Here is an 18,042-nt window from a genome sequence, read left to right on the forward strand (position 1 = left end):
AACTTATACAAATTAGATTTCTATGTATTTATGACTTTTCCTCCATCTCCACTGCCCCATCAAAAAACAACTATGTGTTAAACCAATTCATCCTAGACTCCCAAGCTACCAAGCATGTCTTTGCTTTTCTTCTACTGGATTTTAGTCATTGCCCTTATTGATTCCAAATTCAGAGCTTCCTGGTTTTTTGTTTTTTTTTAGTGCTCAGTATAATAAAGAAATGAAAATGTCATCTTTGGTCTACAATTTTCTTCAGCTTCCTAACCCTTTGGCAGTCAAACTTTCAAGTGGAGAATGTATTTAGTTCTTTACCAGCTACTGCATTTAGTATGTTAATGTTTTTCCTTACAACATTCAAAGGTTAGAATATTGGATTTCAGAAAGATTATGTTTGACTGTATACTGAAAAAAAGAATATCATTGATGGGAAGAAAGCATTTATGTAAATCAAACTATTTAGAGGAATATTTTTTATATTCTAGAAACATGGATTAGAAAATGGCTAAACAAATTGTAATCCATGAATATAATAGAATAAGACTTTGCTATAAAAATCATAAATATGATAGAGAAACATGAAAAAAACTGATATGAATTGATTCCTAAGGATATAAGCAGAACCCCAAAACCAATGCAATGAAAGACTGAAACAACTTAAATAGAAAACACAACCACAAAACAATTTTAAAAATTATAAAGAATAACTATGGTCACAAAGAGATTAGGAGAAAACATGTACTTCCCACTACTTTGTAGAGGTAGAAGGAACAAGGATATGGTACAATGACCCATTTTAAAGCTTTTTCAATACATTTATCACTTTTTTTGTTTTTTTTATTTTCTTTCAAAATATTATTTGCTATTTTGCATGACTCTGGGATTTTGATGTGGAGGGATACTAAGAGCCATCTTGGTGATATAAAATAACTTTTATTAAAAAATATACCTCCTTTTCTATTTGGCCAATTCTTCTTTTTAAGGATTTCTTTTCTTCAGTGAATTTTTAAATTATGTTCAATTCTATCTTTTAAGGGGTTCTTCTCTTAACTGAATATTTGTACGTCTTTTCCCATTTAGTCATTTTTGATTTTTAAGGAGTTCTTTTCCATACAGATGGGGAAATTGAGACTTAAAGAAGTCAATTGATTTAATCAAAGTCAGAAAAAATAGATGACAGAAGTGAACCTTAGCTTTCCTGAATACATATTCTGTAAACTCCTTAGAAAGCTTTACCTTAAATCATTTCACTTCATATTTGCTATAACTTTCATATCCACAACAGAAACGGACAGAATACTAATGAATAATTTCTGAATTTTTTCTTTGGTACAGTTTTGTAAGAAATGATATTTTTATTATTATAATTTATTATTAAGAGAAATTAATTAGAAAAATAAAAAATATATATCTTGCCATTTTCAACAAATAAATAATAAGATTGTGGCCTACATACTTCTACAGAAATGTCATGTCTTAGAAATGAATCCTTTTCATTATAAAATAAAAATATATTATATTTTCAATATCATTTTTAAACCATCATTTTCTTTATGGTATTTATAAGCCTCTATATTTTCAAGATAAAGCCAAAGTTTATTAACCTGTCTTCAATGATTTCCACAGCCTACTCTTAATCTATCTTTTCAATCTTTTCTTACACCATTAGATTAAGTATATACTGGGAATTCATGCTTGAGACAATAGAACATTATAATTGACAGCACTGACATAATAATAATAAAAAAGGGTTAAATGACCAAATCCAAACAGTAGGTATAATGGTTCAATGCCAGTTTAGAAGCAGTCACTTAGTAGATTTCTCAAGTGTTCTCAGCTAGGCCCTGTACTCATTAGCATTTTTATCAATGACTTGGATAAGGGCCTAGATGATATGTTTGGCTGTAGCAGTGAAAACAACAGGGAATATTGCCTCAAGTTCAAGATAAACAATGCAACAGCACAATGCACTCATCCTGCTGCCCACAGCACTATGGAGAACTAGAACAAATAAATCAGATATTTTCACAATATAGACTTACTCCAGTTCCATTTCACATGTCTGTGCTTTTGAGGTGACCATTTCCCATACTTGGAACACTGTCTCTTCACTTTCATCTCATTTAATCTCTTATTTCTTTCAAGGTATAGTTTAAGCATTTTTTTATTCCATATGAAAGCTGTTTCCAGTTTCTTTAATTGCTAATGTCATCACTGCTAAATTGTTTTTTATGCACAGCTTTGTATTTATTGACATTTTTTCTGTTCATATTATTCCACTGTTCAATCAATCAATAAACAAATATTAAGAACTTACTTTGTGCAGGGCACTATGCTAAACACTTTATAATTATTACCTCATTTGATTCTCAAAGCAACCATATTTACTCTTAGCAACTCCATATATTCTCACATATTTTCTTTCTTCCCAACAGAATACACTATTTGTTGGAGCTGGGATTATTTGACTCTTTATGTCCCTCACATCTTGCAGAGTGCTTACTATATAGAAGATAACAAATAATTATCATTTGATTGATTGGTTGATTGATTAGATCTATGGGTGATGATATTCTGTGGGTATAGATATTATGCTCATGACAAAGTCAGGATTGAAATAATATTCAGAAAATAGATTAGATACTTATGATGGATTTCATGAAGATCTAAGTTATTGGTGATAAAAGAAAAGTCTTACTTTTAGATTCAAATAAATTTACTTCATAACTAGAATTTTGGCAAACTAGAACAGCAATTGCTATTGTTCAAGGGTAAGATCCAGGATTCATATGGTTGAATGACCAATTCAAACAGTACCTGTGATTGGTCAGTGTTAGGATAGAAGCAGACAATTAGTATATTTCCCAATGGTTCTCTATTTGCTCTTTATGTTCTTTAGCATTTTTATCAATGATTCATATAAAAGCCTACATGATATGTTTGATGGTAGCACTAAGTTCAATATAAATAAGCAGTGTGGTAGAAGACATAAGATTCATTGAACTGCAAGCACAATTAGTCAACATTGTGATATAAAGCAGAAACAACATAACAGAGAAGATAGAATGTACTGGACTGGAATCCTGAAGTTGCAGGAGCAGAAGTCTGTCCCCAATGTGCTCAGAAAAATAATCCTTTTCTCCTCCAGCCTACTTAGTCTTTCTAATGGATTTATAGGGGGAAACTAGTGGACAATTAAAGGAGTCCAATTAATGCTACCTACTTGCTAGCTGTGTCACCCTGGGCAAATCAAGCAACCCCATCTGAGGCATAGTTAACTAATCTGCAAACTAGAGATAATTTGATCCCAAACTAATAGTGATATGTGATGCTTAAATTCATTGATGAATCTATCAATCTATAAGCATTTATTAGGCATCAATTTCATGGTGGATATTTTTTGCTCTTAGGAATACACAGACAAAATGACATAATCCCCAATTCTAGTAAGCATATATTGTATTAAGGAAAACATTTTTGAGCATAAAAAAGATGAAGTACTGAAAAGGGGAATGGACTAACAGTCATAAAATGAGGGTGATCTAAATATGCATGCATATATGCACACATAGAGAGCTATGTCTATATATATACATGCACATGTGTATTGTGTACCTCTACATATATCTACATGTATACATACATTTATATGCATATATACACACACATACACACCCAGGGGCATTTGCTTATTGCTTTATATGCATTTAAGCACACTACCATACATAGCTGAATATACAATGCAATATAATGTACAGAGGTATATAAATGCAAAAGTGCAATATATACATGCATATGATGCATATGTATAATGGATAGAGTAATATATGTGCATGAATATATAAACATATAATAAGGTAACATATAACATGAATGAGTACAAAGAAGCATAGAAGTTACACGCATATACTATATACATACATATGTTAACCATATATACGTGTGTATATACATTTATACACATGTGTATTACATCTTTGAATATGTGTATATTTATAAATATATTCCCATGAGTATATATATCAATATATATATAATATAAACTGCTACATACATAACTAAATACATACATAAATACCTACATAAATAAAATATAAAATCTATAACTTCACTTATTAACCATTAAATTCTGAAGATATTTGGACTATAATTATATCTTTCCATACAAAGCATTTCAGTGAATGTTTCTCTAAGAGAGTCATGATGTCTAGCATCTGTGATTTCTTTGCTGTAGGTTCTTATCTCAGGGCTAAAGAAACCTGAGAAATGGTCACTTGTCCATAGTCATACATCTAATAGATTTCAGAAGTTGGTTAAAACCCAAGTATTCCAGAACCTGAGTTCATTAACTGTGCCATGTCTGGTTCACTATCAATACAATGTCTGAATCAAATGATGTGACTTTTAGTACACTTAAAACAATATTAAATGTTAGCTTTTCTTATATATTATAATCACAAACAAATAAAATCAGAATTATTTATTTTATGTGTCTTTTCCTCCATAGTGTATTTTACTTTCAATTTTCCACTTTAGGGCAATACCATGATTATTCAATTAAAGTCAATTATTTCAACAATCAGAAAAAACTAACTTAGGTAGGCTGACAATAAAAGATTTCATACATATACTTGTATGCCTTTGACTTTTACAATGTTATTTTATAAATGTTCTTTTAATTTTATTGCCTAAATTTTTGAGGGAATTGGGAATTTAGGAATTGGAATTGAAAGCTATAGGATGTTATTCCACCAAGGTTATAGTATAGTGGTTGATTTCAATTTGATTTCTTTTCATCTACTATAATAGTTATTAATGTATGGGAGTGTTGCTTAAAGAATTTGAACATATTTCTTACTCCTTAAATATAATGAACCAATAGTGCTCTTAACATATATCCTTGAGAAAAGGTTATCGATTATGTCTAGAAATGATTTTGTTTACACTATTCTATCAAGAGCAAGTACAACCATATATCTTTATATGCTAATAAAATTTATGTTTCAAAAGATGATCATCATTCCTGACTGACTACTAATTCACACTAATTCAATGTGTGAATTAAAGTTAATTCAAAAACACTGTCTGCTTTAGATTGAGGAGTAAAAGATGCCTTATCTTTTAAAGGCAGTTCAAGGCTTTATGTCCTGTGAATCAGATCAGTTTGTAAGATCTCTGTATTAGTGTTTTCTTGAGATAAATAACTTTTAAAGTTACATAAAGCCTCACAATGTCATTTTGAAATCGAATTCTCAAAATTACATTATGCCAACCCTCCTTTTGTTTAGCTAACTGAAGTGCAGAGGTAAAGGGAGAAGGGCTCACTCCTGACATATTATGACTATTAAACCTTCTGGCAAAGATAAATCCAGACCTTGCTTATTTGCTCAAGTTTCCAGTCCCTACCTAACATGTGCACTTTCTCTTTTGATTTGTGTCATGTGTAGAAAACAGTTCTCCCTGCTGCTCCAGGAGATCCTCTGACACAGTGGGTTGACATTGCATTCTTATAGCAAAGGACCAAAAATTAAAAAAAAAATTATACAGGCTTCAGCTCAATATTCTCTGAGCACCCAAATGTTAAAAGTCACTGCAATTCATATCAGCAAGACCTTTAAGGTTTTTCAGTCCATCTGGTTTAATCCTTCCCTTTGTGAGCAAAACCAAATAAAATATTTTACAGTGTAATTGAGAAAAGGGAAGAGGGAAGAGGTACAGTGTATTTAAGAATCCAAAGTAGAATGGTGGGAATGAAATTCTGTTTCTTTTCACTGTCACTTTGTAACCTTATGAGCACAAAGAATTTGTCAAGTTTTCATTGACTATATACAGATCAAAATGTTACCTCATGCTCTACTTTCTCAGGAGAAATTTGAAGAATGTAAATCCTTTATTTTGAACATCTTATTTGGATATAGTATATCATGTTTATAAATTCAGATCTGATCTATGAACTCAATCTGGAGAATGAATTTAGATAACATAGCCTTAGATTTTAAAATTTATTGTAACAGAGGTCTCTGGCTAGTAAAATTGTATAATTTTTGAGGTTGATGAAATTTTTTGACCACCTACTGAAACCTCAAAAATTATAGATGATATAGCTAAAACCTGGAACCAGAAGATAATTTACTCAACGTCATATACTATGCTTGAAGCAGGAACAGGAGAAGATATTACAGAATGTACAACTAGAGGTCTGGTACAATTCACATATTTTGAATTTAAAATAATTAAGTTCTTGAAGGCAAAATAATTGGTTGAAAATCATACAAATAAGTAGTGGAAAGAGGATTGAATTCAGGTACTATAATGTCCAGTCCAGGGCTCTATTCACTTCACTACACCCTAACTCCCATTTATAAAGCTGATTTACCATCTGCTACATAATCTCCCTTTGATATTATCTTTCTTCCTCAAGATCACATGTACAAGAAAATACAGTTATCGGTTGGAGCATTCTCTTCTTTGTCCTCAGCCTAATCAGAAAACTAAACACAAAGGAAACTTTCCCAGAGAAGGGTAACTAACCAAAAAACTTTTATCAACCAAAGTCTCTTCTTCTGACTCTATTTATACCTTGTGAAAGATATCTTGGCACTTGTCTATTCTTAAATGTCAGCTTCCCAGAGTCTCTTGTGATCCTCTGTGTTTCCCTTCTAAATCCTCCTTCAAACTCTGCAATGCTATATAGATTTCAGAACAGTTACAACATCTCTTGATGATGCAATCTTGATTTTAAAGGAGACAAGACTTTTCCTTTATTTTAAATGTTATACCAGTTTTTAATATTCTCTGGAATTATAAATGAATTTTAAAGCCTTATATATCAAAATGTCAATTTTTTTTGGAGAAAACTTATTTATACTGAATATTTCCCCAAAACTATAAACAAATTAATGTCATCAATTCATTAAGTGCCTCTATGTTTTAGAAAACTGAAGTAGAATTTTTAATTACTCCTTTATTGACATCATATGTGATAATATTGCTTTTTCAGTGCATGGTTATGAAGTGCAGGAACTGTCTGATGAAACACTGATACACCTCTCATTTATAGATCTATCTCAGCTTAAGTGAATCAAGCTTGCAACAAAAAAATGTTATTTTTAAATTACCAAAGGCTTAGAGCATATGATTTATCTCTCTGTGTCTCTGTCTTTCTAATTCTGTGTTTCTCTCTTTCTGTCTCTTTCTCTACTTGCCTATCTATTTATCTCTCTCATTCCAATCACTAAAGAGTTTGTAATTTAACAAAATTGCTCATTAAAACAGTAGGGTGATAGGTGTCTAATAAATCTTTTAAAACAATAGGAGACAATTTAATCCACTGGCATTATGAAAGGATCCAATAACGTATAAAATAAGTGAATAAAATTACATTAATTATTGAATTATTAAAAACATAAATCTACAGTTGAAAGGGACATATGAAACCATTTGCACCAAAACCCTCAAATGAAAAATGAGAAATGAGAAACTTAGATATAAGAAGGCTTGTGACTTGTCCAAAATACATGAGTAGGATATGCCAGAGAAAAGATTTGAACTCAATCAGACATTCTGCCCTACAGGTCCAGTGTTCTTTGTAATGTAGCATGCATTATCTTTTTATTTTTTAAACCCTTACCTTAGAAACAATATTGGGTCTAAGGCAGAAGAGTGGTAAGGGCTAGGCAATGGGGGTCAAGTGACTTACCCAGGCTCACACAGCTAGGAAGTGTCTGAAGTCAAATTTGAACCCAGGACCTCCTGTATCTAGACCTGGCTTTCAATCCACTGAGCCACTCATTTGCCCTCCAAAATCTTCTTAACATATGTTCATTATTAAATTGCATTAATAGAAATTATAACCAAATAATTGTGGTAACCTCTGCTTCAAATAACCTTTGCTTCTCCCCAAAGCAAAGACTAGGTGTTATCAACTTTAGAAATATTTTCTGGAACCTTCTGGCTATTAGTGTCCTATACACCATACTAAATTTGTTTTTAACTGTCTACAAATGAAAATCTCCCCCACTACCCTTCTTTTCCTTCACCATTTATAAATCCCTGAACATCAGGGGATTTTCTTCCTCATTGTGTATCCTATTTGCATAGCTTCATGTCTTGAACATAGTAGATTCTAAAAAGAATTGGATGAATCTTTGAATTGATATGTTTTCTCAAATTCTTTAATATTATCTTCATTTCTGCTTTAAATGATTTTTTGAAAATTCCTATTTTATAAATGCCTTTATGCATGTAATATCTGTACATAAATATGTATCCACTATTTTATTGATACTTTAGAGGAAAAATTTTAATAAAAATACCTTTACTTCTCCCTAAAGATATTTACTACACCTGGAACCTCCAGAATGTCTACTTATTTGCTTGCCTCTGCATTTTGAGGATATTGATTTTGGTATCTGAAGTAGTTTAGTCCCCTAGTTACTTTAGAATTCACTTCTTTCCTTCTTTGTATTCACCCTCAGGAGAGGAAAGATCAATAGGGCACTTCTGCTGGTAGTCTTCAAATCTGAACTTCTGGCATTTTCCCTTAGGGGGTCACATCTCTGGAACTCATTTCCTCTCCCATTAAGACAAAGTCCAAGCCTCTTGGCCTTCAGGGAAGCTTTCAAGGTCCATCTGTTTATTCAAGCTTTTACCTGATTGATGTGCTTAGAAAGTCTAACTTGGAACATGGGGCAAATAATAATAATTTTAATCAGTGATGCTATTATTCAGAAAATGCCACCATATTCTGGGGGATATAGTTAATTCACATTTGGTGATTTGGATTTAGCAATGCTTTTCATACATTCTGTATTAGTATGAGAATTGAGATGATAATTTGACATTACCTTAAACATGGTGTGAATTATTTTCTAATTTCCAACTTTTAGTGTTTTTTTTTAATAATCCAATAGTTGGGAAAATAGAGCAAAATCAGCTGTGACATGAGTTTAAGTTCTAGATTACTAGATCACAAAATGAAGGCTCAGATGCAGAGATAAATGAAGTAAGTTGCTCACGGTAATAAATATGGTAGAGCCAAGATTTAAGAGCAGAAGACAGCATCACAGTATGATTCTAAATTTGACACTTATTCAAGTTAAATGTGTTTTATTCTTCTTTGGCCAAACCTTATCTCCTAAAACATAACTAAAGAAATATATTACAATATAATAGCTTGAATGTGTATTCACATGTATTTATACCTACACATATTCATGCTTATTATTAAACAGTATCTCTAATTTAATGATATTATTGAGCTTATGTATACATATGTGTGTACATAAGTATATATTGTATTTATATTTCATTGTCTACACTTCACTCATTTTGCGATATACTGCCCCTTGTGACAAAGAAAAATAACTAAGTTTAAAAGCAACAAGCAAAATGCTTCTATAGTTTTTTGTTTTTTGTTTGTTCTGTTTTTACTCTCAGCAAAGAGCATATAAGCTTCACTGTTTTTAAAACATAAGAAAAATATTTTTAGTTTTTATAAGTAAAATATTTAATACATTAAAGTTTTTTCATTTAAAATATGTTTTACAAGTTTGTAAAAATCATTACTAAGTTATTAATTGTACAGAATGAAGAAATGTTTCTTGAATTGAAAATGCTTCAAAACTCCTTGGCTTAAAGTAAATTTATTATTTGAAATGATATTAGCATAAGAAAATTAAATCTCAAAAATGTTAAAATATTTTAGTATAATTTAGTATAGTTTAAACAAAACAAAACAATATTTAATATTCCTAAAAAGTTACTTTAAAAATCATGAAGTTTAAATGACAGGTATGAGTTCTGTATCCTCAAGGAAATGTTATAAATGACTTTAACATAATGTTCTTGTGACACTGCTTAAAATCACAACATGCTTTTTTATTTATTACTTTGCAATTTTTAATAAAATGATATAATTCCTTGGTTAATAAAAATAAAGAAAAATGAAGTAATCTCACTGACATAGTACTACCTATATGGTAAATTTTATGATAAGCATTCCTCATTATCTTAGCTACTTTGTCCATCATATTGCAATATTTCTGTAAACAATGTACTTTAACTTACTCTTGGTTATTAGCTGAAGAAAGATGTTTTTAATTCCATGAGAGAAAGGAAATGGGAAAGACTAATAAAACCTAATAAGGTATTATGGAAATAAAAACAGTTTCCTGTTCTGCTGTAAAATAGGACTTGATATACATATTATGACTATTTACAATAATTTTTCACCAACTATTGACAAAAATTTATACTTGTGATTTTAAAAATCTTTAGCCTTGTTCACATGTATGTAATGTATAACGACAGTGAATTGGGTAGACCTAGCAACTTGAATGGATTAATAATATTTACTTAAACCAGAAGATTTCTGCATCCCATTTTCCCACTCAGCTGAATGTTTTGCAGGATACAATTGCCACAGTCATTCTCACAGCAGTATTGAAGTTGCCATCTAGATGCCATCTGGGAGGCAGCTGAAAACTGGCTGAACATCTCCCTTTGTTGCTCCTATGTGCTGTTATGCTATGGCTAATAACTGAGAATCAGGCTAAAAAAAGATGAATCTCTCTGATGTAATTCTTTTATTGTATATAGAGATCTGTATCCCGCCACCTACCAAGATTTCCTTGACTGACCCATGTTCACCTTCTGTTGGTGCCACTTCCCACTGTGTTATTGATGTGTTTTTCTGCCTAGGAAACTAGCTCTCCCTCAATGCACTTTGTTAAATTCACACCATAGACACACAGAAACCTTTGTTGTACTGTATGCAAAGAATACTGCTTTTTGTAGCAGGATAGCAAATTTCTTAGTTAAACTCTCTTCAGAGAAGCTAAGAGCATAAGATCTTATAACCCATTCACCATATTTAGATTATACCTAGAAGCCATTCAGTTCCCAAGGGTGTAGGAAAGGGAGTCAATTCTTTCTTGTGCCTTAGTGACAATACCCCCACTAACCCATGCCATGAGACTACTAGCTTCAAGATGTCTGGAAGTGTCAGTAAATTACATTTATGGTACTCAAATGCATTTATGCTAAAATGTTAATAGTTTTTCTTTTTTCTTTATATATTATAAAATGATTGATCTTAGTTTTACCTTAGGCTGGTTGTGGATCATCTCAGTTATCTAAAACGGGTTCTATCATCCATTATTGTTTTCTTTCCCCAGAGGTAACCAGCTGAAATAAAATCACGAAATTAGAAAATTATATTTTTCATTATTAACTTTATGTGTTAATTTAACTTGAAAAAGAAGTCTTCACAATGGAAGAGAAAGAAGAAATTTATAAGTGTAAATTATATTTCATATTTATTTTAATAAAGATAATAAATTTGGCAAAATTAGTATTATTTTAATTATTTTTCACCATGTCTTTGCTATTAAGAATTTGTGGAAAATAAATTCTTTTAAAATTTAAATTCAACATATTTTATCATTATTTATGTATTTTAACTAATGCAGAACAAAACTTCGAAATCTACATCAAAGTATTTGAATGTATAATTCAAAGCAATGCAAATTGAAGTGATGAGCACTTAATTAAGTGATTACTATGTGTTTACTACTATAACTAGCACTTGGGATACAATTATAAGGAGAAGGAAATGAGTTTTAGACTCAAGGGACTTAACTTTTTTAATTTTCTTCCCAGATTACATGTTCATACATTTTTAATAGTCATTTTCTTACATTTTGAGATTCATGTTCTCTACATCTTTTCTACCATCCTCCCTTCTCCAATTTGGCAGGTAATATTATGTAGGTTGTATATGTGCAATCATAGAATACTTATTCCTATGTTCATAATGTTGTGAATGAAAACATATATAACTTATACTAAATAAAAGCTCATGGAGGTGTAGTCAAGATGGCAGCTTAAAGGGAGCAAAATAATTGACAGCTTTTATTCAGTTAAAGAATAATGAACAAATGGAACAGAGGAGGACCAAGGAACATCAAACAAAAACTTAAAAATTCCAGCATACTAGACTCAGACTTTGGAAGAACTCAAATGGTAATTATAAGTAAATTAAGGTGAACATAGAATAGTATATTTGTCAGATCTATGGGAAAGGAAAGAATTTAAGACCAAGCAAGTGCTAAAGAATATTACAAAATATAAAATGAATACTTTTGTTTACATTGAATTAAAAAGATTTTGTACAAGCAAACCAATGCAACCAAAATTAGAAGGAAGCAAATATTTGGGAAAAAATCTTTATAACAAAAACCTCTGACAAAAGTCTAATTACTCAAATTTACGAGATAAATAAATTATACAAAAAACCCAAGCCATCCCCCAATCAATAAGTGGGCAAGGGACATGAATAGGGATTTTTTAGATAAACAAATCAAAACTATGAATAAGCACATGAAAAAGTGTTCTGAATTTCTCATAATTAGAGAAATATAAATCAAAACAATGTTGAGGTACCACCTCAAACCTAGCAGATTGGTCAGTATTACAGTAAAGGAAAATAATAAATGTTGGAGAGGTTGTGGCAAAATTGGGACACTAATGCTTTTCTCGTGGAGCAGTGAATTGATCCAACTATTATGGTAGGCAATTTAGAACTATGCCCAAAGGACTTTAAAAGACTGCCTGCCCTTTGTTCCAGCCATACAAAAGAGATAATTAATATATATGTACAAAAAATATTTATACTCACTCTTTTTGTAGTGGCAAAAATTTGAAAATGAGGGGCTGCCCATCGATTAGGAAATGGCTGAACAAATTGTGGTATTTGGTGATGATGGAATACTATTATGATACTGAAGGTATCTGAAAGAAAGGGAAACCAAAAGCTTAGAGAAAAAGCATTAACATAATTGACTAAGAAAGCGTAAATAACTCCTAAATCTTATGCCTACTTTTTAATTCTACAATATTTTTGTTTTCACTTATTTTATATGTAACGATATAATATGAAACAAAGCAATAATATAAATGGTTTATTGGACATATGCAATAAATTATAATAAACATGCTTACCCCAAAAAACAAATTCTCACATAATCTATGTCCTCAAATTTGTCTCATCTTTTTCCCCCTCCCCTCTACACCACTCCCCTCATCAAGCAGGCAGATAATATGATTTAGATTTTATATATATCATCATATAATACATGTTTCTATAATCATCATGTTTGAAAACAAAATAGATATTGCTCACACTAGAGAAATATTCATGAAATAATTAAATTGAAGAAAGATATGTCTCAAAAAATTCATGGGAAAATAATATAATAAATCATATCCTTCAATTTTCATTTAGAATCCATCAGTTTTTTATGGTAGATTCTGCTTTTCATTCTGATGTTGAGTTTATTGGACTTTTTGTGCAAAACTAAGAAAATTAATGTAATCAAAATCATCCATTTTAAAAACAGTAATGCTCTCCAGGGGCAGCTGGAAGGTGCAATATATAGACCCCTCCGTGAAGTCTGGAATACTGAGTTCACATACAGCCAACCTCATATGCTTACTATATCTATGACTTTTGACAAGGCACTTGACCCTGTTTTTCTCAGTTTCCTCATCTATAAAATGATCTGTAGAAGATAATGTCAAACCTTTCTATTATCTTTGCAAAGATAACTATAAATGGAGTCATGAAGCATAGGACATGACTGAAAAATGTTTGAAAAAAATAGATGTTCTCTTTTCTTTTGTCTGGTCAGTACTTCTTCCCTTATCCATAGGTTTGGTAGATAAACTATTCAATGCTCCCCTGAATTTGAATATGGCACTACCTTTATTTCTAAGTAATGGACCCATTTTAATCATATTTTAGTATAATGTGAGATGCATCTGTCCATAACTACTTTCTTAAGAACTATTTTCCACTTTTCCTAATCGCTTTGTTAAAGAGTGAGATGTTCCAAAAAATTGATTTTTTGAGTTTATCACACAGTAGAGTACTATGGTTATTTACTATTGTGTATGTGGGGTACCTATTCTATTCCACTGATCCACTACTCTTTTTCATAATCAATAACATTATTTAGTCATTTAATATTTTGTAATAGGGTTTTTTTAACCCTTACCTTCTGACTTGGGCTGTATATTGAGCCCAAGGCAGAAGAGTGGCAAGGGTTAGGCAATGGGGGTTAAAGTGACTTGATGAGGGTTACACAGCTAGGAAGTGTCTGAAGGCAGATTTGAGCCTAGGATCTCCTGTCTTTAGGCCTGGCTCTCAATCCACTGAGCCACCCAGCTGCCCTCTTTATAATAGTTTTTGAGACTTCATTTGGCTAAGCAATTTTTCTTTACTTTTTCATTGATTTTCTTTATATTCTTGAACTTTTAATCTTCCAAATGAGTTTTTTTATTATTTTTTACAGTTCTTTAATGTTTGGTAGATGAATTGATATGGCACTGAAGAAGTAAATTAAATCAGGAAGAACTATCACTTTTATTACATCAGGTCAATCTACCAATGAATAATTAACATTTTTCCAAATATTTAGATGTATTTAATTGTGTTAAAAGTGTTTCAATTGTATTCATATAGTTCCTGGTTTGTCTGGGCAGGGATACTTTTAAACTATGCTTATAATGATAAAAATCTTGGAAGTTATACATGTCATCTTTCTTATAAAAAGGGAAATAATTTAAATTTATTGGGTCCCTTAGGATTTCTCTTTCATGTTTACTTTATATTCTTCTCTTGACTGGTGTTTGAATGTCAAATTTTCTTTTCTCCCCTTGTCTTTTTATTAGAAAAGCCTAGAATTTCTCTATTTCATTAAATGCTTTTTCCCCTTGAAAGATTATATTCAGCTTTGTTGCTTACATTATTGTTGGTTGATTCTAATTATTTTGTCTCTTGGAATATCATGTTCTAAACCATATTTTCCTTTAATGTTGTAGCCACAAAATATTGATATTTGATTGGTTTCTTTCTGGATACCTACAATATTTCCTCTTTGATACGGGAGCTCTTAAATTTTGCTATGATATATTTGGGATTCTTAATTTTGGCAAAATTTTCAGGGGGTGATTGGTAAATTCTTTCCATTTAAGTTTTGCCTGCTGAATCAAGACAATAAGGTCAGTTTCATTTCACCTGATAATTTCTCAAAATATGATATCTATTTGTTTTCTTTTATTATCAATTTTTAAATCTACTTTCCAAAACAGTTATTTTTCTGATAAGGTATATTACATTTTTTCCATTATTTTTATATTTATACTTAGTTTTATTATTTATTGATATCTCAAAGAATAATTTCTAGTTGCTCAATTCTAATATTTAATGAATTACTTTTTTCATTAAACTTTTGCAGGTCTTTTTCTATTTGGTCAATTTTTCTTTTAAAGAGATCTTATTAGTGAATATTAGCATTTTATTTCCCATTTGGTCAAAATTTTTAAAAGTTATTCTTTTTTTTAAGGCAATGGGGGTCAAGTGACTTGCCCAGTGTCACACAGCTGGGAAGTGTCTGCAGCCAGATTTGGACCTAGAACCTCCCATCTCTAGGCCTGGCTCTCAATCCACTGAGCTACCCAGCTGCCTCCAAAAGTTATTCTTTTTATTGATATTTTTGTTCTTATTTTACCAAGATTTTATTTTATCCATAATTTTTCTTTGATTTTGTTTATTTATATTCTTTTCTTCATATAACTCTTATTTGATCTATACTATTTTTACTTTTCTAGGAATTGTTGTTTCACTTATTTACAGTACTCATTTCTCTTAAAAGTTTTGTTAGTGGCTGTGATGATTTTATTTTCTTTTTATGAATTTTTCCTAGTCTTCCCTGTCTCCAAAGAAGATTTCTATGGGCACTTACTTTGCTGTTTTTGTTGTCATTTGCTCTGAACTCAGAAATAGAAGTTCAAGTTTTAGTCCTGCCTTTTCACCAACAAGTTATATAACCTTTGACACATTCCTCCCATTCTTTTTTTAATTTATAAATTGGATATATAAATATTACCTCCTGTGAAATTGTTCTATTAACTTCAGAGTGAATGTGAATTCTTTTAAAATGAACCTACACCATATACTATGCTTTAAATATCTGTAACCAAATATTTATATTTTTATTGTACATGTGGCTAATATGAAGAGGTAGAGCAAGCAATATTTTCTCCTAGTCTCTAATATTGAAATGGTAAATAATATCCTATTATGATATAATTTTTTTAAATCACTGATAATTTTTCTTTAAAATTTTAAAAAGATGAATACATGAACATATTCAAAAAATTGCACATATTACATATTTTAAAAGTTAAATGAAATTATTTTTACAGATTTATTTTATATTATGTTTTAGATGGAAAGGTACTGAAGTTTTTTTTTTCCTTTTCTTTTTTTTTTTGGAGTATTTTTCCATGATTATATTATCCATGATCTACCCCCCAAACCCTCCTTATCCCCTCTCATAGCCAATGAGTAATTCCACTGGGTTATACATGGATCATTGTTCAAAACTTATTTCCATGCCATTTATATTTGCACTAGTATGATCTTTTAACATTAAAACCCTAATCATATTTTTATCAAACCACATGATCGATCATATGTTTTTCTTCTGGGTTTCTATTCCCACAGTTCATTCCCTGGATGTGGATAGCATTCTTTGTCATAAGTTCCTCAGAACTGTTCTGGATCATCAAATTGTTTCTAGTAGAGAAGTCCATTATATTTGTTTTTTTTTTTAATGTATCAGTCTTTGTTTACACTGTTCTCCTGGTTCTGCTTCTTTTGCTCTGCACCAATTCCTGGAAGTCTTTCCAGTTCACATGGAATCCTACCTGTTCATTATTCCTTTCAGCACAGTAGTATTACATCCACCATCAGATACCACACTTTGTTTAGCCAGTCCCCAGTCAATGGACACCCCCTTATTTTCCAATTTTTTGCCATCACAAATTGTGGGAATATGAACATTTTTGTACAAGTCTTTTTCTTATTACCTCTTGGGGGCATAAACCCAGCAGTGGTATGTTTGGGTCAACAGGTACGCATTCTTTTAAAGCCCCTTGTGCCTAATTCCAAATTGCCCTCTAGAATGGTTAGACCAATTCACAACTCCACCTGAAGGGTATTAGTTTCCCAATTTTTTCACATCCCTTCCAACATTTATCATTACCTTTGTTGCCATATTGACCAGTCTGTTAGGCGTAAGGTGGTACCTCAGAGTTTTTTAGATTTGTATTTCTCTAATCAGGAGGGAATTAGAACACTTTTTCATGTGCTTATTATGTTTTGATTTCATCATGTGAAAACTGCCTATTTATGTCCCTTGACCATTTGTTGTTTGGAGAAACCTACTGAGTTTTGAATTGTTTCTTATTCGTTATCATTATTCCAAATGTTTACAAATCCAAACAACACTAGCATATCTATATATGAAGAAAAAGATATTTCAAAAATGAAATTAGAAATATCCTACATGTTTATTTTTTCATATCTATATAATAGATCCCATCCAAAAGTGTTACAACTTTTCCATGCTCTGCCTATATAATATAGGATATTGTCAGGGAGGACAACATGATCGTATAAATTTATTCTTTTATGTTTTATCTTTCTGTTCCCTGTCTGGAGGTAGCATTCACAGTTAGTTCTTCCAGTATTAGTTCTATGACTATGTATAAAGTTCTCCTGGTTCTAAACTTGTTTCACTTTTCATTATTTCCTCTAGTTCTTTCAAGGATTTTTAAAAATCAGCTTGTTCATAATTTCTTATGGTGCAGTAGTATTCCATCATAGTCACATACCATAATTTATTTAGCCATTTCCCAACTAACCAGGATTCATTCAGTTTCCAATTCTTTGCAACCACATTGAGAACTGCTATAAATTTTATGGAACATATGGGTTCTTTTCCTCTTTCCATGATCTCCATGGGAAACAGGAACATTATATACGTATTTTATACCTCTAAGTGTAATTCCAAGTTGTTCCCCAAAATGGTTTGATTTTTTATTTATTTATTTTTCACTTATTAGTATCAATTAATTACTTAGCTACTCAATCCTATTATATATATATATATATATATATATATATATATATATATA

Source organism: Gracilinanus agilis, chromosome 3 (assembly GCF_016433145.1).
Source record: "Gracilinanus agilis isolate LMUSP501 chromosome 3, AgileGrace, whole genome shotgun sequence".
NCBI classification, from domain to species: Eukaryota; Metazoa; Chordata; class Mammalia; order Didelphimorphia; family Didelphidae; genus Gracilinanus; species Gracilinanus agilis.